The sequence below is a fragment of the Acipenser ruthenus genome, chromosome 1, assembly GCF_902713425.1.
Source record: "Acipenser ruthenus chromosome 1, fAciRut3.2 maternal haplotype, whole genome shotgun sequence".
Lineage (NCBI taxonomy): Eukaryota > Metazoa > Chordata > Actinopteri > Acipenseriformes > Acipenseridae > Acipenser > Acipenser ruthenus.
The window spans coordinates 105,867,064-105,889,581 of NC_081189.1; the positions used below are offsets into that span (position 1 = coordinate 105,867,064).

Sequence of the window (22,518 nt, forward strand, 5' to 3'; positions counted from 1 at the left end):
ACCCCACACAACTTTGTAGCTATACTTGCTGCCTGCCCGAGATGCATTCAGGGTCTTAAGTTATTGTGAAGCAGCTGCATGGTTTGTTTCAAGTTGTTGTTATTATTTAAATCCAAATCCAATTGGGTAGACATATCTTAATAAAGAGGCCGGCAGTGTATACATCAAAACGTGAGACCAACATTTTCATCACAGCTATATGCTGTTTGTTATACTTGTAGCATTATGTATGTATCTCCCTGTGGTGGGTTATGGGAGGAAGTGACATGACCCAGAAGTGAAGGAGACAGGAAGCACGTAGTTGGGGTTGGATTTTATTTACAGCACACAAAAGAAATACAAAGTCCTGAGCAGTGGGTTTCCACACAGTTGCAGTGAAACAAACAAACAAACAAACAAACAAAAAACAAACAACTGGCTCTGTTACCAGCTATGGTAAGCAGAGGCTTGCAATGAAAACAATAATCCACACAGAACAGAAAAGTGACTTCCTGGAGATGCCAAGGATCACGGAGGGGAAAGTCCAAGCTTGGAGGCAGACGGCCTGAGAATCCTCAGTCTGGGTACAAACACAACAAACAAATAAAAAATAAAAAAATACTCACAGAGCTCACACAGCACAACCGTCTCAGTTCAGGATAGGGAGGCCGAATGGCAGAACCCCAGAGCCTAAATAGTGCCGAGCACCACCTTTACAACCAGTGCACTGCCACACCTCAGCCAATCGTTGAGCGCAGCACAGCTGATTGCAATAATGTGGCTCGACCATGAGGTCCTGCCCCAAGTTAAGATGGCCACCACCACTGCGGCTTCTGCCCCAACCATGACTCAGCCTTTCTCCTCTGTCTCGGTCCTTCCTACACAGCGCTGCCAGTAGTCGGGAGGGCGAATTACAAGAGGGACCCCTTTCACTCCTGTCACACTCGCTTTCGAGTAATAAGCTTAGAATATTCCAATTGGGAACACATTGTGGAATGGCACTGTCATGATCATTAAGGGTTATCATATTGTCGTTCAATCGTATAATTTGTGTCCATCGTACCCTTTAATATAAACTCAGACTGAACTGTAGAAGTTCCACTATTATGCAAACTTAGAAGCTTTTTTATTTCTCTGTGTATATTTCTGAAAATGAGTTCTCCTGGTGTACTAATCTCCAGCTATCCACTGTTCATGGGGGGTCAGGTTGGTTAGAAGAGACTTTGACACCTGAACCATCTGCTTTGGGTCTTTTCTCACTGCAGACAGAAAAAAAGAGCACTCCCACAGCACTCAACTCATTTAGGGCAGGGACTGCAGCTAAGTTAGAATAAAAAGTACAGTAAATAAAAGTTAGAAGCAAAAGTAAAATAAGGCGCTGTCACATTAAAATTCATGAACAATAAAGGAGCCTCTTAGTGGGCTACACGCTCTTAGTGGGCTACAAGAGCAAATTACATTCATTAATTGCAAGAGCATTACTAACAAATAGGGTGAAGAAGGCCCTGGTTATTCTTTGCCATTAGATTTAAGACACCTTTGTACATTACTGGTATATTATTGCTGCTGCATTGAATACCTTGCTGGTGTTGAGTAAATACAATGCAGTATCTACTGTATGTGGCAACACAAAGGGTAGCCTGCCACTTATATTATAACCCTGTATAAATTGTATATAATCCCTTTGCTTCCTGTACACAGCTGATCGGCTCTGAAATTAGGGACTGAAAAGTTGTGTAATTACACAGTATGTTTTGGCTTACCACCAACAAAATAAGGTGCCGCACAGTGCAAATGATTGTTGAAGGTAACTGCAATCCCATTAAGTAAGGACAGTGGAAAAAAATTAATAAATACATAGAAATGTGTTACGTCGAGATCACAAGATAAATTATCTCAGGATCTTGACATTTCAAACTGTTATGCTGAGATTACAAGATAAATTATCTCAGGATCTCGACAGAACACATTTTTATTTTGTTCATGTCCTCAGTGAGTCACCATAGAGACCATGAATAACAGTAAGTAGACCCTGTATCCGTGTATAAAAAACATTTTAGAAAGCATCATCCTTAAAATATCGTATACTTTTTTTTAGCTAATGGGACTTGATGGTGCTGTTTCTTGCAACGCTGTCAAAAACTCAGTTGCTGCAGCTTTCTGACAGTCTGTCTGAAATCTATATTTTATCGCTGGACCAAAGTATTTTCTTTTAGATTATATAAATCATTTAATGTTATGTGGTTGTAAAACCTAATTGAGCAATATAAAGTTTTCATTTTCACCATGGAACAGAAGCAGAGGAGGGTTCTCTGTAGCTTGGCAGCAAAAATGTTACACAGGTGGTGGATTGGCCCTCTAGGCCTGACGTTGCCTACTACTGAGTTAGGACCCATATGGAACACCCTGTAATATGGAGTGGTTACCATTAACCAGTATCAATAAAGTACAGCACTAACTCAGCACACCCAGCTATGACAATTTGACAAATGCCTTCTTTAATTAATTAGATTTGTATTACTACTGATCGGGGTCACTTCACTTGAGGAAGTATTTCTTTATTTTAGAGAAAACTAACTTTACATAAAATACAATACCACGCTAAACAAAGGCAATATGCTTTGAGATCTGAAAAAAACCACAGTGAATATACAGTACGGTAATAATGCAAATGTATATACATTTTTTCTAATTTATTCTTGGTTTAGTTTCCAGGCAAGAGATCTTTTTTGGAGGAAGGCATAATGGCAGTAAAGCCTTTATGTTGAAGCCTGCTGATGCTACAGCCAGTGTCCCTGGAGTGAAGTGCCTTCAGTGTGGTGTAGGTAATCTGTTTGCTTTGCAATTATTTTCCGTCAGTGGAGACAAATTGATTCATACAGCAAAATTGACTGTCACTAGGAGGCAGTTGGCTTCCTAAGAGTGATAAAGTCTGACAAGCTTGTGCAGTTTTTTTTTACAGAATGACACTTTACTAAAACATGTGTAGTTTCAAATTGAGTTTGAACAGAGGAATCTAAGATGATACATGACTGTGTGAAGGGACAGTCGTTCCATAACTCTCCCTGCCTTCTTTCAAATGAATAAATCGGCCAGGTTATTGCGAGCAACCCCCCCCCCCCCCAAACACCTGTACTTCTATCTATTGATAAATAATGGACTAACAATATTAAATATTAAAAACAATTGTTTTGTTTGTCTTGTTATTCAAAGATCGTTTTTCTCAAACCACTACCGGTATTTCAAGCAGACTTGCTAAAAACAGAAAGCTGAGATCAAAATTGAGGACACTATAGTCAAACATGAAAAGTGTTTTAAAAGATTGTATAGTCAATGAAATAAGGGCACGTGAGTTATATCATAATACAACACAAATAGGCAGAGGGACTGGTAGATAAAAATAACACTACTAGGTTGTTTAAGTTATTTGTATTCTGTGAGAACTATGCTCTCTCCCCAAAAGCACCACAATGAGTATTTCCTTTGACAGAAGTGAAACAGAGTGAGGTAAATATCCCAAATAGGTATGAATAAACCCCATACAACAGTTCCTGTGAATGTTTTTACAAGTCAGATTTCTCCTTGTAATTGTAGTTAAAAGCAAATAATTACAGACCTTTTTGCCTCCAGGGAAATAAAATTGCTTTCTGAAGCAGCTAAACACAGAGTTCCCCCTGTCCATAAATACGTTGCTATTTAATCTATACCACAGAACATGACAACCCTCCAAATGCAGGAAATAAGAGCACCAAAATAGTTTGCTTACTTAAAGTGCACGGATAGCAACTCCAAAACTGAGCATGTGCATGTTTTAAAAGACAAGCCCAGATACTGTTCAGTTCAAATACATCTGACTGGGCAATGTGAAAGGTAAACTGAACACAGTGAACAGTGATCAAAGTGCAAATTTGGGGGCTTGTGGCATACTCTAGGTGTGAGAGAGAAAGTTCTGAGGAGAGGTTCACATGCTTCAAAGTTCAGAACAATCTTGCAATGGATTGAACTCTGCTTGGCTGGTAGTAGTGCTTCCCAGCTACCCATGTGAGATGGTCACAAATTACTTAGGGAGGCTGAGAAAGTTGTATGGAGCTGCTCTCAGCTGCCACATCAAATTAATGTCAGGCTGTTTGAAGGTAGGCGATTGCTCATAATGCTTCATTTCAGCTCAGTGAGTCTGCTCAGTTTATTCTTTTAGCAGTAGGAATATGCAGTTGTGTGTCCTTTCTTAAGCCCTTCTGTGTACTTCTGATTGCTAATAAAGAGCTTGTTTGTTAAACCATTTATTTGTATAATTAAGTTGTGGTATGTGCTGCTGTAATTTACATCTGATTTTTAGACTAGCAGGGAGTATTTTAATATAAAACCTAAAATATATATTTTTTTCCTCCAGTAGGATTTTTGTTTTTATAACCATGGTTGAGCTGATTTCCCCCCTCAAATACATTTCAAATTCATTTATGTTTAATTTATTCTCCTTTTGGGACATTTTATCATTGCTGAATAGTAATTATAGGCTTCCACATTTCCATTTTTTTTTCTTATTGTTTAATTATACTATTGTGAAAAGCTATGGGAGACAGATTTCATAAAATTTAACCATCATCTGCATAGTTTGTATTGGCTTATTATAAAAAAGGACTTCCTAATTCAACTCATTCTGATTAAAACCATTGTGTGGAACTTGTAAAAGTACCATTGTTTGCTATGAACTCACTTTAAGGAATCACAAGGCTGGTTCGCCTTGCTCAACCAAACTTACATAATTGCAAAAATAGCACTTGATTTTCTAATAATGGTTGTGTGTCATCTCCAATTCCATCTACTTGTTTAATGGCAGCAATTACTGGACTGTACATGTGCAGACAACTAGTTCAGTAGGCGATAATAAGCCACTTTCATTGCTACAGACCTTGAGCAAACTTGAGCAAATCCATGGAGCAAAAATAATGTGGCAGTTCATGCGTGATTCTATACAAAACCAAAGAGCATTGTTGTCAAAAAACTGCTGAGCTGTAACAAAGCAGGCCCAACTAGGTTAAGGTGGTCTCTTATATATATATATATATATATATATATATATATATATATATATATATATATATATATATATATTAAAAAAAAGAAAAGTAATTTCCTTTTATATGTGTTACAGTTAAAGTCAGAATCTGGTCAATCTTAAATTTTACCGGTAAATGTCAACATATTGGTAAATGATATCATCGAAGAATGTATTTATTCCTGCATGTAAATTGTCAATTAACAAAATAATCATTAATGTCAAAGAATATATGCATTTCTGCATACACATTTTCCATTAAGAAAAGAATCATGAATGAGCTTACAGTAATGCACAATTGAGCAATTTCAACTAGTTCAACATGGTACTGAACAATATTGTGATCCACTTATGCAGAACAACAAACATTCTGGTAAATTTGAGTATAAAACAATTCACAATGGTGTTGAGGGATATTGTACTCCAAATATGTAGTAGTTTGATGAAAAATAACATTCTGTTTTAAAGCATTTAGGACCTTGGGTTTTTCTATAGAAAATCACACTTTGGTTGTGACACAAAATGCCATGCTGAAGATTTACAATGCACAAATGTGAGACATTTGGTCATTAGCCTTTATTTTAATATAGCGCCTTCATAGTGGACCACCATCACAAAGTGTTTTGCAGAGGTAGGCTGTGAACTGTGCATTATATCTCATTCACAGGATGGAGCACAGGGAGGTTAAGTGACTTGCTCTGGGTAACACAGTGAGTCAGTCAGTGGCAGAGGTGGGTTTTGAACTGTTGACTGTCAGTGGTGGGATTTGAACTGGTGACTGTCAGTGGCAGAGGTGGGATTTTAACCGGTGACCTTCTGATTACAAGCCCTGGACTTTAACCACTGGACCACACTGCCTCCTGAATCATGAATCAATACATAAATAAATACATATGTATTATGTGTCATGACGCATGTGCATCAACATGAAATGAACTGAATAAGTAAAAGCAAAAAATAGGCAAGTATATGTTACTGTGCCGTCTAGTGGTTAAAGAAAAGGGCTTGTAACCTGGTTCAAATCCCAGCTCAGCCACTGACTCATTGTGTGACCCTGAGCAAGTCACTTAACCTCCTTGTGCTCCATCTTTTGGGTGAGACGTTGTAAATGACTCTGCAGCTGATTCATAGTTGACACACCCTAGTCTCTGTAAGTCACCTTGGATAAAGGCGCTTGCTAAATAAACAAATAATACTATGAAATTAGCTGGCGGGTGTGTTTTGGTGCATCACAATGGCAGAGGCAAAAATAATGGCCATTACTTAGGGTTAACAACATTAATAAACTAACTGTCAAACTGAATTAGCACCCCTGCACATGTTATAAAATGCAGCAGCAATATGCAAGACATGCACATTATTATGGTGAAGCAACTCACCAGAATGGGAAACACCATTCTGATTCAGGTTTTATTCAAGAGCTTCAACAATTTCCAACTTTGTGTAGCAAGAGAAACAGCGGCGCATTTTTCTGTTTGTTTACATGCATTTTATGGCAATGAGGTGCACTTGTGGAAATCAGAATACAAAAAATTCAATGATATGATGGCGGTTTGGAAAGATTTAATAAACCAATCAGTGTCCCTCAAAACACTCTCGCGATGGCAAGTCGCTTTTTTACAAAACAGCACTGTATCCATTGTGAATTCATTCGGTGCCAAGAAGGTGTTCTGTTAAGCAAAGTTCCTGTTCCTTTAGCCAGAGCATTTACAATGGAAAAAATCCATTACACCACAAGGGTGTTCCCTTAGGCAAAGTGTTCTCTTAGGAGGTGTTCCTATACACGGAGACTACTCTATTCTTCTTTCTAGGACAGTAACAATTAGAGGTCAATGCACTGAAATGACAGTAATAAAGGTTTAACCGTCACACTAATTGTGGTTAAGCTTCTGATTCACTTGGTTTCAGTCTACATTTTCTTATATCTGTTTTGACTAGAATTATATATATATAAAAATAATAATCTTTATTTTATAAAGCGCCTAAATGCACGCATCTCAAAGCGCTGTACAAACCCCAAAAACACATAGAACTATATATACATACAGCATATTAAGAGTATACGTAATATAAAAAGAAATTACAAAAATCAAAAACCAAATCATGATAAAATGCCTGAACGTAAAAGTATGTCTTTAACTGTTTTTTAAAAGCATCACCGGTCTTAGCATCCCTGAAAGGTTGTTCGAAAGTTTGGGTGCATAGCGGCAAAAAGGCTTATTGCCCATGGAGTGAAGCTTAGTTTTGTGTATTGCCAATAAACCGGAGGATGAAGAACGTAGATTACGTACGGGTGTGTAACGTGTAAGCAATTCAGCAATGTAACATGGGGCTAAACCGTTCAGAGCCTTATAGGTTAACAACAGTATTTTAAAATCAATCCTGCTCTCAACCGGCAACCAGTGTAAAGATGCAAGAGCTGGTGTAATATGGGCACCCAGTTTAGTGCCAGTTAAAATGCAAGCAGCGGTTCAAATAGGAGCCTTGGAGACACCCGCAAACAACGCGTTGCAATTATCGACCCGGGAAGAAACAAAAGGCATGAACTAGCCTTTCTGCATCAGGCACAGACAGCATGGGGCGCAGATGAGCAATGTTACAAAGGTGAAAAAAAGGATACCTTGGTGAAATTGCAGATATGTGACTCGAAAGTAAGGCTAGGGTTAAAGACCACACCAAGATTCCTAACTACAGAGCTAGATTAACTTCAGGCCCATCAATCACTATGCTAAGGAGGAGAGCCAAGTAGCATTACTTCGGTTGTATCGCTATTTAATTGTAGAAAGTTTTGCTGCATCTAAGTTTTAATCTCAGTCAGACAATTATCAAGAGCCAAAACCGCCACCTTGTGTCAGATGTAGTCTGAAAATAGAATTGTGTGTCATCTGCATATGAGTGAAAACTCACACCATGACGACGTGTGATCTGTCCAAGTGGCAGCATATAGATATTAAAAAGTAAGGGTCCTAAAATAGAGCCCTGTGGCACACCTGTAGATACCGGGCTAGGGTCAGATGTATAGCCTCCCATAGAAACACACTGCCTACGATCTGACAAGTATGATCGGAACCACTGTAAGACAATGCCAGTAATACCCACACAACATTCCAAGCGGTTAATTAGAATGGCGTGGTTTACGGTATCGAATGCAGCACTAAGCTCTAATAGGACCAAAATGGTCAGTGTACCCGAGTCAGCGACCATGAAGAGATCATTAACATCCTTAACAAGGGCTGTGTCTTGATCTAAAACCTGACTGCAAAGGTTAATAAATATCGCATTCCGATAGATGACTCTGTAGCTGCTGAGCCACTACGCGTTCTAGGATTTTAGACAGGAAGCGCAGATTAGAGATGGGCTTATAATTACAAAGAATATCTGCATCAAGGTTTGTTTTTTTATCAAAAGAGTCACAACGGCATATTTTAAATGCTGGTGGAACTACTCCAGAACTCAGTGACTCATTGATTATGCCAGTCACCACCAGGCTGAGAACTGAAAAATGTGACACAATGAGTGTTGTAGGGACTGGATCTAGGGAGCAAGTGGTAGGCTTCATTTTAGTGATTATTTCAGCCAGCCTTGAAGAAGTAACCACAGCAAAACAGAACAAACAGGTACCGTTAAAAGCCAATATATTAGGGGGCAGAACGGCAAGCGGGGCAGAAACTGTTCCTGTATGATGTTATCGATTTTAGTTAGAAAATAGTCAAGAAACCTATCACATTGCTCCCTAGAACCAGTAGATACAGAAACACGTTTAGGTTGTAGCATGGAATTTATTGTCGAGAAGAGATGCCTGTGATTAGCAGAGCCCTCTCTAATGAGATTAGAATAAAAAAAGCAATCTGGCTGAGTTTAGAGCATTCCTATATAGTTTTATGCTCACTCCATATTTCAAAGTGAACAGTTAGGCCAGTATCCCTCCACCTGCGTTCAAGTCTACACTCTGCAGTTTCCATGGAGCGTAACTGATCATTATACCATGGAGAACACTGGGTATAGGAAACCAAACTTGTTTTCTCAGGGGCCAGGATATCAAGCACATTGCACATCATATCTGCCAGAACCCGAGTCGGATCGTCGTAAAATGGAGTAGAAACAAACTGTCAGCAAAGGCGATTGGATTAATAGAATTAACATTGCGAAATTTAACAGTGCACTTAACTTTTCCTGCAGGCACTGGTAAATCAAAATTAAACAAAATGGCCAAATGATCAGAAATTGTTAAATAGAGAGCTTGGAGATTAGTAACTGACAGGCGTGTAGTAATAACTAAATCAAGAATATTACCACCATTGTGAGAAGGGACATTTACATGTTGTGTGAACCCTAAACAGTCCAGAAGAGACAGAAACTCTCTTGACAGAGAACAGGATTGAGAATCAACATGAATATTAAAATCTCCTGATAACAGGATCTAATCATAATTCGAACGTAAAAACATTAAAAGCTCAGACAGCTCATTCAGAAATGAAGTATTATGTTTTGGGGGATGGTAAACCAGAACCACCACCACAAGTACAGCAGACTAATTTAAAGGCTAGACATTCAAATGTAATAAAGGCAGGGAGAACAACAGTTGTAACATTATAAGCAAGTCGATACACAACAGCCAACCCGCCACCACGACCTGAAGCATGAGCCTTTTCCAGAAGACCGTAGCCTGAAATAGCAAGCTGGTTTAGCCAAAACCAGTCGTTCTGTTTATGCCAGGTTTCAGTAAGACATAAAAAGTCTATGTTCTGTCAGAGATGACTTAGCTATATAAAGTATTAATCACCCATAGTTGGTTATATTAGTACAGCAAAATACCACATTATATTTTAATTGAAAGGTTCTGGAAAGCAGATCTCTCTCTCTCTCTCTCTCTCTCTCTCTCTCTCTCTCTCTCTCTCTCTCTGTTAATGTTAAAAATGCCTCCAGCTTTCCCACTCATGTTGACGTCATATTCCTGTGACAGACAAGGACCAATCAAAACGTGAGACTGTTATGTGGTTCCATCCCAAAAACCAGGCCTGTGTCATACCTCTACAATTCTCTTGCTGGAGTTCAAAAAGCATGGCCGACCGTCCTTGGCTAAGAGCCACCTTACATCCTGTCAAAATGTGCCTTAATGTTGCAGGTGATGAACACAAAGGACATGAGGGATCCTCTCCTACCCAGAGGTTTAGGTTCTGTGGTGATGGGAGAACATCATATGTTGACCTGATGAGGAAACTGATCCTGCTCTGTTCCATTGACCATAGGTCTTGCCAGCCAATCTTGCGTTGTTCCACACTCTCCCATCTCATCCATTCTCCCTGTTTGGCCTGGGAAATGGCCTTTATACACCTCATCCTCTCCTCCTGCTTTTGCACCTCGTTGACTACCAGCTTCCTTCTTTAGTGATTAGTGAAACAAAGAAAAAAATAAACACTACGCACACATATTCAAACAATACATTAATCAAAATAAATCACATAACAAAATTAAAAAATCTCTTAATAATAACAATATAAGCAAAAGAACACACACCTGCACACAATAATTATAAATGATATACCACCCCACACTCTAAATTAGTCACTTGTTGCATAAACACATTTATACAGTTATGAGGTTCTATCTGGAAAACGAAGAGTTAACATGTTATGGAAACAACAAACAGTAGTAGTCTAAAAGGTTAAAAGTATATGTAATACTTTGTGATTCAAACCTGTAATAAGCCTTGTGACGGGATGCCCACCCCTTGTGGATACAAATTTATTATATGCACAGTACTGTGCAAAAGTTCTGGGCAGGTGTGAAAAAATGCTGTAAAGTAAGAATGCTTTCAAAAATAGACATGTTAATAGATTATATTTATCAATTAACTAAATGCAAAGTGAGTGAACAGAAGAAAAATCTAAATCAAATCCATATTTGGTGTGACCCCCCTTTGTCTTCAAAACAACATCACTTCTTCTAGGTACACTTGCACAAAGTCAGGGATTTTTTTAGGCATATAGTCAGGTGTATGATTAAACAATCATACCAAACAGGTGCTAATGATCATCAATTCAATATGTAGGTTGAAACACAATCATTAACTGAAACAGAAACAGCTGTGTAGGAGGAATAAAACTGGGTGAGGAACAGCCAAACTCAGCTAACAAGGTGAGGTTGCTGAAGACAGTTTACTGTCAAAAGTCATACACCATGGCAAGACTGAGCACAGCAACAAGACACAAGGTAGTTATACTGCATCAGCAAGGTCTCTCCCAGGCAGAAATTTCAAGGCAGACAGGGGTTTCCAGATGTGCTGTCTAAGCTCTTTTGAAGAAGCACAAAGAAACGGGCAACGTTGAGGACCGTAGACGCAGTGGTCGGCCAAGGAAACTTACTGCAGCAGATGAAAGTCACATCATGCTTACTTCCCTTCGCAATCAGAAGATGTCCAGCAGTGCTATCAGCTCAGAATTGGCAGAAAACAGTGGGACCCTGGTACACCCATCTACTGTCCGGAGAAGTCGGTCAGAAGTGGCCTTCTTGGAAGACTTGCGGCCAAAAAGCCATACCTCCGACGTGGAAACAAGGCCAAGCGACTCAACTATGCACGAAAACACAGGAACTGGGGTGCAGAAAAATGGCAGCAGGTGCTCTGGACTGATGAGTCAAAATCTGAAATATTTGGCGGTAGCAGAAGGCAGTTTGTTTGCCGAAGGGCTGGAGAGCGGTACACGAATGAGTGTCTGCAGGCAACAGTGAAGCATGGTGGAGGTTCCTTGCAAGTTTGGGGCTGCATTTCTACAAATGGAGTTGGGGATTTGGTCAGAATTAATGGTCTCCTCAATGCTGAGAAGTACAGGCAGATACTTATCCATCATGCAATACCATCAGAGAGGCATCTGATTGTCCCCAAATTTATTCTGCAGCATGACAACGACCCCAAACATACAGCGAAAGTCATTAAGAACTATCTTCAGCGTAAAGAAGAACAAGGAGTCCTGGAAGTGATGGAATGGCCCCCACAGAGCCCTGATCTCAACATCATCGAGTCTGTCTGGGATTACATGAAGAGAGAGAAGCAACTGAGGCTGCCTAAATCCACAGAAGAACTGTGGTTAGTTCTCCAAGATGTTTGGGCCAACCTACCTGCCGAGTTCCTTCAAAAACTGTGTGCAAGTGTACCTAGAAGAATTGATGCTGTTTTGAAGGCAAAGGGTGGTCACACCAAATATTGATTTGATGTAGATTTTTCTTCTGTTCACTCACTTTGCATTTTGTTAATTGATAAATATAAACTATTAACATGTCTTTTTGGAAGCATTCTTATGGGCAATTAAGGCTCCAGGCACAGAATATAAAAAGACCCACTCCAGCTCATTAGGGGAGTTGAGAATTAAGAGGAGTTAAGAGCGAGTGAATGCTACCAGAAAGCAAACCCAGGTACTCGTTTTACTAAAAGTGTATAGTTTGTGTTTATTTTACTTTGGCCAGAGTGCCCTTTTCTTTGTATATTTTGTTCAACTGTTTGTTTTTTGTTTAATTAATAAAAAGCTGAGCGCCCTTGCGCCTCAGTTTGCCCCATATGTTCTGTGTTATTGTTTCATTTCCTTGGTCTGGCGTCACCCCTGCAACCATCTCTGCCGCAGTCTGGGTAAACTTTTAAAACCCAATTACCAAGAAGAAAAGTACAGCGTTACCACATCCATTTGATTTCTCAAGTAAACACTTTAAATAATTTGCATACATTTTCTTTTGAACAAAAAGAGCATAGCACCACAAATGTTTGTAAGAATTGCATGTACTCATTTTCACCTGAAATCAACAATGATCTTTGATTCTCCACTAATGTTTCATTTTTAGTGAGCATCTTTAATACATCCAAGCATAAATACATGTCGCTTACATCATTAAAGGGTGTAGAAATGCTTCTCGTCATTTTTTCTCACTTACGGTGCAGCTGGGTAAGCTTGTGTGCATGTTTTAAACTGGCAAGAAATGAATTCAGTTTATTACATTGCAGCAGGACTGCCAGCAGTGGACAGTAATAGGAGCAGTGCACACCTACAAAAATAAAACTGCTACTGGAGTTTTAGAGGGGTGGTGTTGTACTATAAGTACTAATCCTAGTAAATAATTCATAATGTATGTAACTGTTGTGCCCGAGTTTCACTTCTGACTGCATGGCACATCTCAACATCAAAATTGCCTTCCCAAGTCTCCCCACCTGTGTAAGGTGGGGCATTTCAGAATACAATCAAGTTAAAATGTTTTCTTCAATTCACTTAAAATGTCTGGTTTCACAGACCCCAATTAACATTAATCTTGGTAAAGTAGTTTAAGATTAGGACTAATGGGTTAGGATATGCCAGTGAGAATTTCATTCAGATTGTCTATTAATACCCAAGTGTATTTCTATTGTCTAAGAAATGATTGGCACTGTATTCACAACACAAACAGTTAGTAGTGAGATAAAAGTCTAGGTGTATTTGCCAATGCTTTGAGGCTATTGTCATGTAATTACCATGTTACAAATTTCATCAATGGGAAAATTTAATTTAACCTGGTGTCATAAAAGCCATGTCAGATTTCCAACATTTCTTGAGTGAAATTACACACTTTAGGTCATTCTGCTTCCATCTTACAAATAGCTTATGTTTCAAATAAACATGTACAAAAGATGCGAAGATGGGTTTAGGGCATAATGGAGTTGTTTGCATTTTAATTACATGCTTGGCAAGCCTTTCAAAGTATGGAAATACCCAAGTGGTAATTTAAGAATTACTTAGTATTAAATATGTTTGCTTAGTTTAGTTTAAAAACATGAATAGGTAATTGAATACCTTTGGAATGTGCAGCAATTGGGGTTGTGATAATGATTAAGGAAATGATTCATTTGATGCCAACAGATATAAGCCAAGCAGGTAGACAGTTAGACAAAATAAAGATAACTTATTCAAAGCTCTATTGGAAGTGAAATAAGTCTCTCTAAACACCAATTGTAATGTACCAGTAATTCAATTTTTTTATTAGCCGACAGGTGTAGAAACCCTACGGACAGGATGATTTTTTTGTTTTTTAAAGAAATGCTGTTAATCCCAGTGGATAGAAGAGTTCCCAGAGTTTGGTTACAGCCAGGTACCTGACATTGTATCAGAAACCCCAAACTGAAAAATGGGTCATTATGTTCCATTCTTTCAGGAAGCAGAAAGAAGGAACAGGCAAACAGAAGGCCCACGAGGCCTGAGGCAAAAATGACTCCTGATCAGATTTCACTGAAAGAAGCATCCGGCATCTCAGAACTAGATTTGAAACAACATGTTTGAGTGGCTGTTTAAGGCTGATTGCACTGCACCTTGAGGCTTACCTTGGCTGTCTTGATTCATTGCTGACCCTGATGATAAGAACAGATAACACAGACACAGACAACAAGAAGGAACTAAGTAATCTGCTTAACAAATAAATTAGTGTCATACCTGTCTCTAATTTTAAAAGCTTCTGCTAGTTAGAGTGTGTGTTCCTTTACTCTGTCTATGCTCCATTGACCTGCAGTGATCGAGAAAGGAGAAGCTGCAACCGGTACAGAGATCAATGTTGGCACATGTTGACGATGTGTTCTGGAGTGTGAACCTTTTTAGAAAAGGAATTTTCAAAGAAACCTATTCATTACCGTGCTTAAGAAAAAAACAAAAAAAAATAGCTGATAAGAGTAAAACAAAAAGAACAGTGAATACATAAACAAATAAATACATACCCACATAATAATTATATACTGATTGCTGTATTAAATTACACTTTACTGGAATAATCTGACAGTGTTCTGCTGTCCTACCAGAGGAGTGACTATGTCATGGGCCCTCTTTAGAGGAGCATCGTTGACTGATATTTGTAATGTGGCTAGCTTGGCTACTCTGCATACATTCACCAGGTTCCACCGACTTAACATTGTAGATCTCTCTATGCCTTCATTAGGCACAAGTGTCCTTGAGGTTGCACGAAGAAACAATTGGGGCAACCTTGGCCCCCATCAGTTTTACAGTTGTGCCTATTTGCTTTGTGCTGGGCAAGGTTGCCCCAATGGTTTCTTGAAACTTGGCTTGTGTTTTTGAGATCTCTACTATAAATGGCTGGGCACATTTGATAACTTGGCGTTTTTTTCACATTTCCAATGTGTTTTTTTCACTTTATAACACACACACATTACGGGAATAGCAAAGTTGTTCAACATTTATTGAGGCAATGTAATGCCGTTTGGAAAGGGTAAATGTAAATAGTAGCCTAGTCTGTTGAAAGGGTTAAGATGTGAATTTGTGTAGCATAGTGGTTATGTAGTTGGAGTGAAAGTATGATTAGTTAGGGCTCAAATCCTGCTTTATATACAGATGTGCTCAAATGTGTTGGTACCCTTACAGCTCATTGAAATAATGCTTCATTCCTCCTGAAAAGTGATGAAATTAAAAGCTATTTTATCATGTATACTTGCATGCCTTTGGTATGTCATAGAATAAAGCAAAGAAGCTGTGAAAAGAGATGAATTATTGCTTATTCTACAAAGATATTCTAAAATGGCCTGGACACATTTGTTGGTACCCCTTAGAAAAGATAATAAATAATTGGATTATAGTGATATTTCAAACTAATTAGTTTCTTTAAGTAGTATCACACATGTCTCCAATCTTGTAATCAGTCATTCAGCCTATTTAAATGGAGAAAAGTAGTCACTGTGCTGTTTGGTATCATTGTGTGCACCACACTGAACATGGACCAGAGAAAGCAAAGGAGAGAGTTGTCTGAGGAGATCAGAAAGAAAATAATAGACAAGCATGGTAAAGGTAAAGGCTACAAGACCATCTCCAAACAGCTTGATGTTCCTGTGACAACAGTTGCAAATATTATTAAGAAGTTTAAGGTCCATGGAACTGTAGGCCGCAAGAGGAAAATCGACCCCAGAGTGAACAGTGCGAATGGTAGAAAAAGAACCAAGGATAACTGCCAAAGAGATTCAAGCTGAACTCCAAGGTGAAGGTACGTCAGTTTCTGATCGCACCATCCGTTGCTTTTTGAGTGAAAGTGGGCTCCATGGAAGAAGACCCAGGAGGACTCCACTTTTGAAAGAAAAACATAAAAAAGCCAGACTGGAATTTGCTAAAATGCATATTGACAAGCCACAATCCTTCTGGGAGAATGTCCTTTGGACAGATGAGTCAAAACTGGAGCTTTTTGGCAAGTCACATCAGCTCTATGTTCACAGACGAAAAAATGAAGCTTTCAAAGAAAAGAACACCATACCTACAGTGAAACATGGAGGAGGCTCGGTTATGTTTTGGGGCTGCTCTGCTGCGCCTGGCACAGGGTGCCTTGAATCTGTGCAGGGCACAATGAAATCTCAAGACTATCAAGGCATTCTGGAGCGAAACGTACTGCCCAGTGTCAGAAAACTCTGTCTCAGTCGCAGGTCATGGGTCCTCCAACAGGATAATGACCCAAAACACACAGCTAAAAGCACCCAAAAATGGATAAGAACAAAACATTGGACTATTCTGAAGTGGCCTTCTATAAGTCCTGATCTGAATCCTATCGAACATCTATGGAAAGAGCTGAAACTTGCAGTCTGGAGAAGGCACCCATCAAACCTGAGACAGCTGGAGCAGTTTGCTCAGGAAGAGTGGGCCAAACTACCTGTTAACAGGTGCAGAAGTCTCATTGAGAGCTACAGAAAACGTTTGATTGCAGTGATTGCCTCTAAAGGTTGTGCAACAAAATATTAGGTTAGCGGCCCCATCATTTTTGTCCATGCCATTTTCATTTTTTTTTTTATTTACAATATTATGTTGAATAAAAAATCAAAAGCAAAGTCTGATTTCTATTAATTATGGAATAAATAATGGTGGATGCCAATTACTTTTGTCAGTTTCAAGTTATTTCAGAGAAAATTGTGCATTCTTCGTTTTTTGTGGAGGGGTGTGGCAAAGTGCCCCGCCCCTGTGTGCATTTGTGTGTTCTGTGTATGTATGTATGCGTGCGTATGTTAATGTTGGTGTATAGATTGGTACACGGGATATAAACAGGTCTGTTTCACGTATATTTAAAAAGTGTAGATTTGTATGTAAGCACGAGGAGGGCACAAATCACTTCACGTGCTGGTTAAATGTAATATGTGAGCACGGGGTTGCACAGAATTAATTCACGTGCTGGGATTCAAGTGAATAATTAATTAGTAATTGAATCCCAGCACAACAGTATAAATAGGCACATTTTTAGTCAGTCAGGGTTGGGTGTTCGGAAGAGGAGAACGGGTGAGAGAGAGAGAGAGAGGAGTAAAGTAAATATAAAAGATCGTAAAGATAAGTGTTTGTTCTCACCGTGTTTGTTTGTCTGTCCGTGCACCGTTTGTTTAGTGTCAGTCGTTTTGTCTGTCTGTTTATTTTGGCGTCAAGTGCCGTGTCCTGTTTTGTATTCCGTTGTTTAAACCTTTTATTTTGTTATTAAACGCTGAGTGCAGCCATTGCACTCGGCTCATCATCACAACCACCGTCTCTGTGTATTCCTTTCTGGTCTGACGCCACCCACTCTGGCCGTCTTTGTGACACGTGGTGTCATCGTGGGATAGCCGCGCCTCCAAGCATCAGACCAGGAGGGGTCTGGATTAAAAAAAATAATAATAAAAAAAAAATTTTAAAAAAATAAAGGATTACAAATATTGTTTTGGGGAAAAAAAAAAAAAGTCAATGGCAGAAGACGCCATCAAACTGCGGGGCTGGTTCCTGGAGAATGCTGGGCTGGAGGCCCAGTCTCTACCCATAGTCGTCCGGGCCCTGTGGATGATGGACAGTGAGAGATGGGAGGCATATCAGGAGGAACACACCCCAAACACCTTGGAGGAAGGTGTGGAGTTTGTCCTCAGCTCCCTGGAGGCAACCATAAACGGAACAGCAGCCCAGGTAGCAGGACCACCAGCAGAGGAGTACCTGCTGTCCCCATCTCCACCAGCAGAGGGTGAGTACCTGCTGTCCCCATCTCCACCAGCAGAGGGTGAATGCCTGCTGGTTGAGCGTCCACAGCCCAAGCGGAAGGAGCCTGAACGTCCTACGCCTGAGTGGAAGGAGCCCGAACATCCTACGCCTGAGTGGGAGGAGCCCGAACATCCTACGCCTGAGTGGGAGGAGCCCGAACGTCCTACGCCTGAGTGGGAGGAGCCTGAACGTCCTACGCCTGAGTGGGGGGAGCCCGAACGTCCACAGCCCAAGAGGGGGGAGTCGGTGCGTCCACAGCCCAAAAGGGAGGAGTCGGTGCGTCCACAGCCCAAAAGGGAGGAGTCGGTGCGTCCACAGCCCAAAAGGGAGGAGTCGGTGCGTCCACAGCCCAAAAGGGAGGAGTCGGTGCGTCCATAGCCCAAAGGGAGGCAAGTCGGGGCTTCCACAGCTCTGGGACCCAAGCCACCAGCAGAGGGAAAATGCCTGCTGCTTCAGCCCCAAGAGCCGGAAGGGGAGGAGTTACAGGCCCAACCCCCTAAAAAAAATTTTGGGGGAGAGGGGCAGGAGGCTGGTGTCCCTCAGCAGCCTCTATTCATGCTGCTGAAGGCAGCACGGCGCGCACCAGCCCAGCCGTCACAGCGGAGGGAGCCAGCGCCGCCAGGAGCAGAGGAGCTGCCTCTGCCTCCGCCACCTCCACCGGCAGGAACAGAGCAGCAGGAGCTGCCTCTGTCTCCGCCACCTCCACCGGAAGGAGCAGAGGAGCAGGAGCTGCCTCTGCCACCTCCACCGCTTCCTCCACTAGGAGCAGAGGAGCAGGAGCTGCCTCTGCTTCCGCCACCGCCCGGAGCAGAGGAGCAGGAGCTGCCTCTGCTGCCCGTACCTCCACAGGGAGTAAGGTGGCCGGAGCCCCAGAAAGGGGAGCTGCCGTCCACGAAGAAGGGGGACGAGGTCTGGAGACCACTTTCCCCAGCAGCAGTTTCGCTGCAGGAGTTCTTGTGGCCGGAGCCCCACAGGAGGGAGCTGCCGGCTACGAAGAAGGGGGAGGTCGGGGGACCACCTGCCCACGCAGCTTTTTCGCTGCAGGACGGGACCAGCATGCTGTCAGCCGTGCCACTACCGGCAGGGGAGCTGACAGCATTTCCAGCCATGGGCCCACTGAAGCCTCCCTTCCCAGCCCGAGACTTTGGCCTGGACTGCTGGGTATTTAAGGGGGGAGGTGGCCATTGAGGCCATGTGTGCTGCGCACAAGGGGGGGTATATGTGGCAAAAGATCGTAAAGATAAGTGTTTGTTCTCACCATGTTTGTTTGTCTGTCCGTGCACCGTTTGTTTAGTGTCAGTCGTTTTGTTTGTCTGTTTATTTTGGCGTCAAGTGCCATGTCCTGTTTTGTATTCCGTTGTTTAAACCTTTTATTTTGTTATTAAACGCTGAGTGCAGCCATTGCACTCGGCTCATCATCACAACCACCGTCTCTGTGTATTCCTTTCTGGTCTGACGCCACCCACTCTGGCCGTCTTTGTGACAAGGGGTACCAATAAATTTGAGCACGTCTGTATATATATATATATATATATATATATATATATATATATATATATATATACATATATATATATATATATATATATATATATATATATATATATCTGTCTGCGAGAGAAGTTGCCTAGAGAATGAGATGTTCTGCTTCAAAAATCAGCAGACCAGGAAACCAGCTCTGTGAGGGACAGGCCACGTCCCAGAAAGCAGAGGGTCACCACATTGGCACAGGACTGTTATGCTGACTGTTGCGTTGTTCAAGCCAACCAATGCAGCAATGGTAACATGTACCGGTAAGTACGTTTTCTTAAAAGGAAAAAAGAAACTTGGTCAAATCACGTCAAAGTGTGCTCGCTCACCGGTGGTGCACAGTAGAGGTCACAAATTCCAAGTATCTGGCACATCATAGATTATATCTTTCTAATTCATGTGACTGGAGGTATTTGCTCTGTGGTTGCAAATACCGCCAGTATGTAGGCTGCTGGGGTCATGTGACTGCAACCCCTCACTTGGATTGTTTGCATCATGTGGATATGTTTGTTGTCTTCAGCATTATTCAGATGCTGGGGACAAAGTAAAATGTACAGATCAGTATAAACAGAACATTTTTCTGGAAACCGTTTAAGCAACTAATGTATGTCAATGAAAATATTATAGGAAGGTTGGTGTTTCTGATGCATTTCACTTAAAAAACGGCCATCAGGGTGTCTGGGCTTGTTAATTCCTGCCACCCGGACACAGATGCCAATTCCCGGACTGTCTGGATCAAACCTGGACAGGTGGCAGCCCTAACTCAGGGAGACGGTGTTCAATTATCAAATGCTATCCAACCCCCGTAAACAACAACACACATTCCCCCCATTCTCTAATGGCCGTCACCCGTCCCATTCCCCTTACAATACATGTAACATATATAAAAGACAGATCAGACAAACTGAACAGACAGCAAGTCTTGCAACAAAGCAATTGTCCGAGTCGTTACAATATATTTTTTAATTTGAAAGTAAAAATATATAAAAGCATGACAACCTTTATGTACAAAAATCTTCACTAATATATAATTGAACAAGAGCTGTTGAATATTTATTTTCATTTCATACAGTATTAAATGTCAGTTTTTATATGATAGTGAAAAATATCAAGATAAATAAATAAAAACATAAACGTCTATGTATTCATTTATGTATTCATTTCTTTCAATATTTATATTAATGCTTATTTATTTATGTTTTACTTTTACTTTCAGTATACCTAATTCTCAGAAATGAACGTTCCTTTTTGTCCAGTGGGGACCACAAATAGCGTTACTCTCATCAACCAGTATCGAGAGAGGAAACCGTACTTCCTTGTGCCAATAGGGACCACAATGAGTGTTACACTGACAGGAAACTAAAAATTTTCAGAATTCAAGATCAGAATCTCAGAATGAGGATTATGAAGATGAATGATTACTCGAAAAAATCTCAAATAGGAGTCTGGAGAATTCTCAGCTGGCTGACTTCATCTTTCAGAATACTGCTTTTCTCAACTAATCGTGTAGCACTGCCAGTTAACAGAACATGCTTGTAAAGTGAAGGTTATAGGTTCAAATACCACGTATACCAGACCTTTTATTATATAAAGATTTTTTGTGCAGGCAAATGTTCTATTTTAAAACAGAAACACATCATTTTATATAAATGATACAGATGTCACAATAAGTGTGTTCCCTAGTATATTTCCATGTTGACAGAACAAGTTAATTGTCATTATACTCGGATGTTCTCTAATATACATATGCGTGGATAAAAGTGCCTGGGGTCTGTAAAAATATGGCAGAAGAAAAAGAGGAGACAGACATTTTTACCTTACTTTGGCAACTTATTTCTCTTACTGTATGACAGGTATTGACTTTTTTTGGAGTGGTGGTTTTGGCTGATTTAGTTTTGCCTCCCCAATACCCCCAAAAACACATAAAGTACCCATGCGGTATAGATAGTCACTAGCCTCTCGATCACTGGCAGTTCTCGCGCTTCGTTGTAATTTGGCATGAGGAACTACCATTCCTCTTGATGATTCCAAGGAAATACCAAACATTGTAGGATTATGATTTTCAGTCGGCTTTTCAATATTCATCAAACCGAATTAGTTTGTCACAATGTGATGAAGTCATTTTATTGTATATTGCCAAGTGGGAACCTTGGTAAGCTCAAATAGACTTGAAACTTAATAGGAAACTTTTAAACATCCAACACTAGCTTTGAGTAACATATGACTTAATTCCTACTTACCCATCAATTATTTATATGTGAAATCTATACAGAGGGAAAAGGTTATACTGCTGTTTTGCCAAATGTGCTGCCTGTTGCTGCTATGATCACCACATAATTCAATCTCTTCACAGACTGAACATGTACTACAGTCAGCACAACTTTGCATATTATAAAGTTCAGCAGAATTAAAACAAAAATACAAAACAAAAAAAGCAATCTAGACAAATGAACATTTAGGGCAGAAAAAACACTTGAGTGATCATTGAAAAGGTAACGTGGGGTTTAATGCGACATAGATTTATGTGAAGTAAAAAAGCCTGAGGGCTTATGGCTGGGGAAAAAAATGTAAGTAACATCCAACTACTTTATCTGTCAGTTTGCTGTATTGGGCTATTTTTCTGAATTCAGGGGTGCCTAGCTTCAGCAGTTTAATCTTTGGTTAATTGATTTCTTACTGCATACTGTATTCTAGCTTGATACATTGAGGGTGTGCATGATAAATCAATCTGTCATTTGTTGGATATGCTGTTGTAAAGTGTTTTTTTTTTTTGTTTCACACGTTGACTAATGTTATCTGTCGAAATTTGTATCAATAGACATCAACTAAAAGACAGAATTTTGCAAAGCAGGTGTTATATGCACTTTCGTCAAAAATAGGTGTTAAACATACTTACAATATTAAAAACAAGCCTGGGTGGATCATTTTCTGTTGATTGTCTTCAGTAATTGCAGTTTAATTTTAAAATAAAAC

The 22,518-nt window shown here is 40.2% G+C and overlaps 1 long non-coding RNA gene across 1 annotated transcript in view; it reads right to left on the reverse strand.

The window, feature by feature from the left end:
- Positions 1-520: 520 nt before the first annotated feature.
- Positions 521-22,518, reverse strand: part of LOC131739424 (uncharacterized) — a 39,644-nt gene continuing 17,646 nt past the window's right edge. The window contains exon 3 of the long non-coding RNA XR_009330522.1: positions 521-559. This is a non-coding gene — a long non-coding RNA (uncharacterized LOC131739424). The remainder of the gene's footprint in view (positions 560-22,518) is intronic.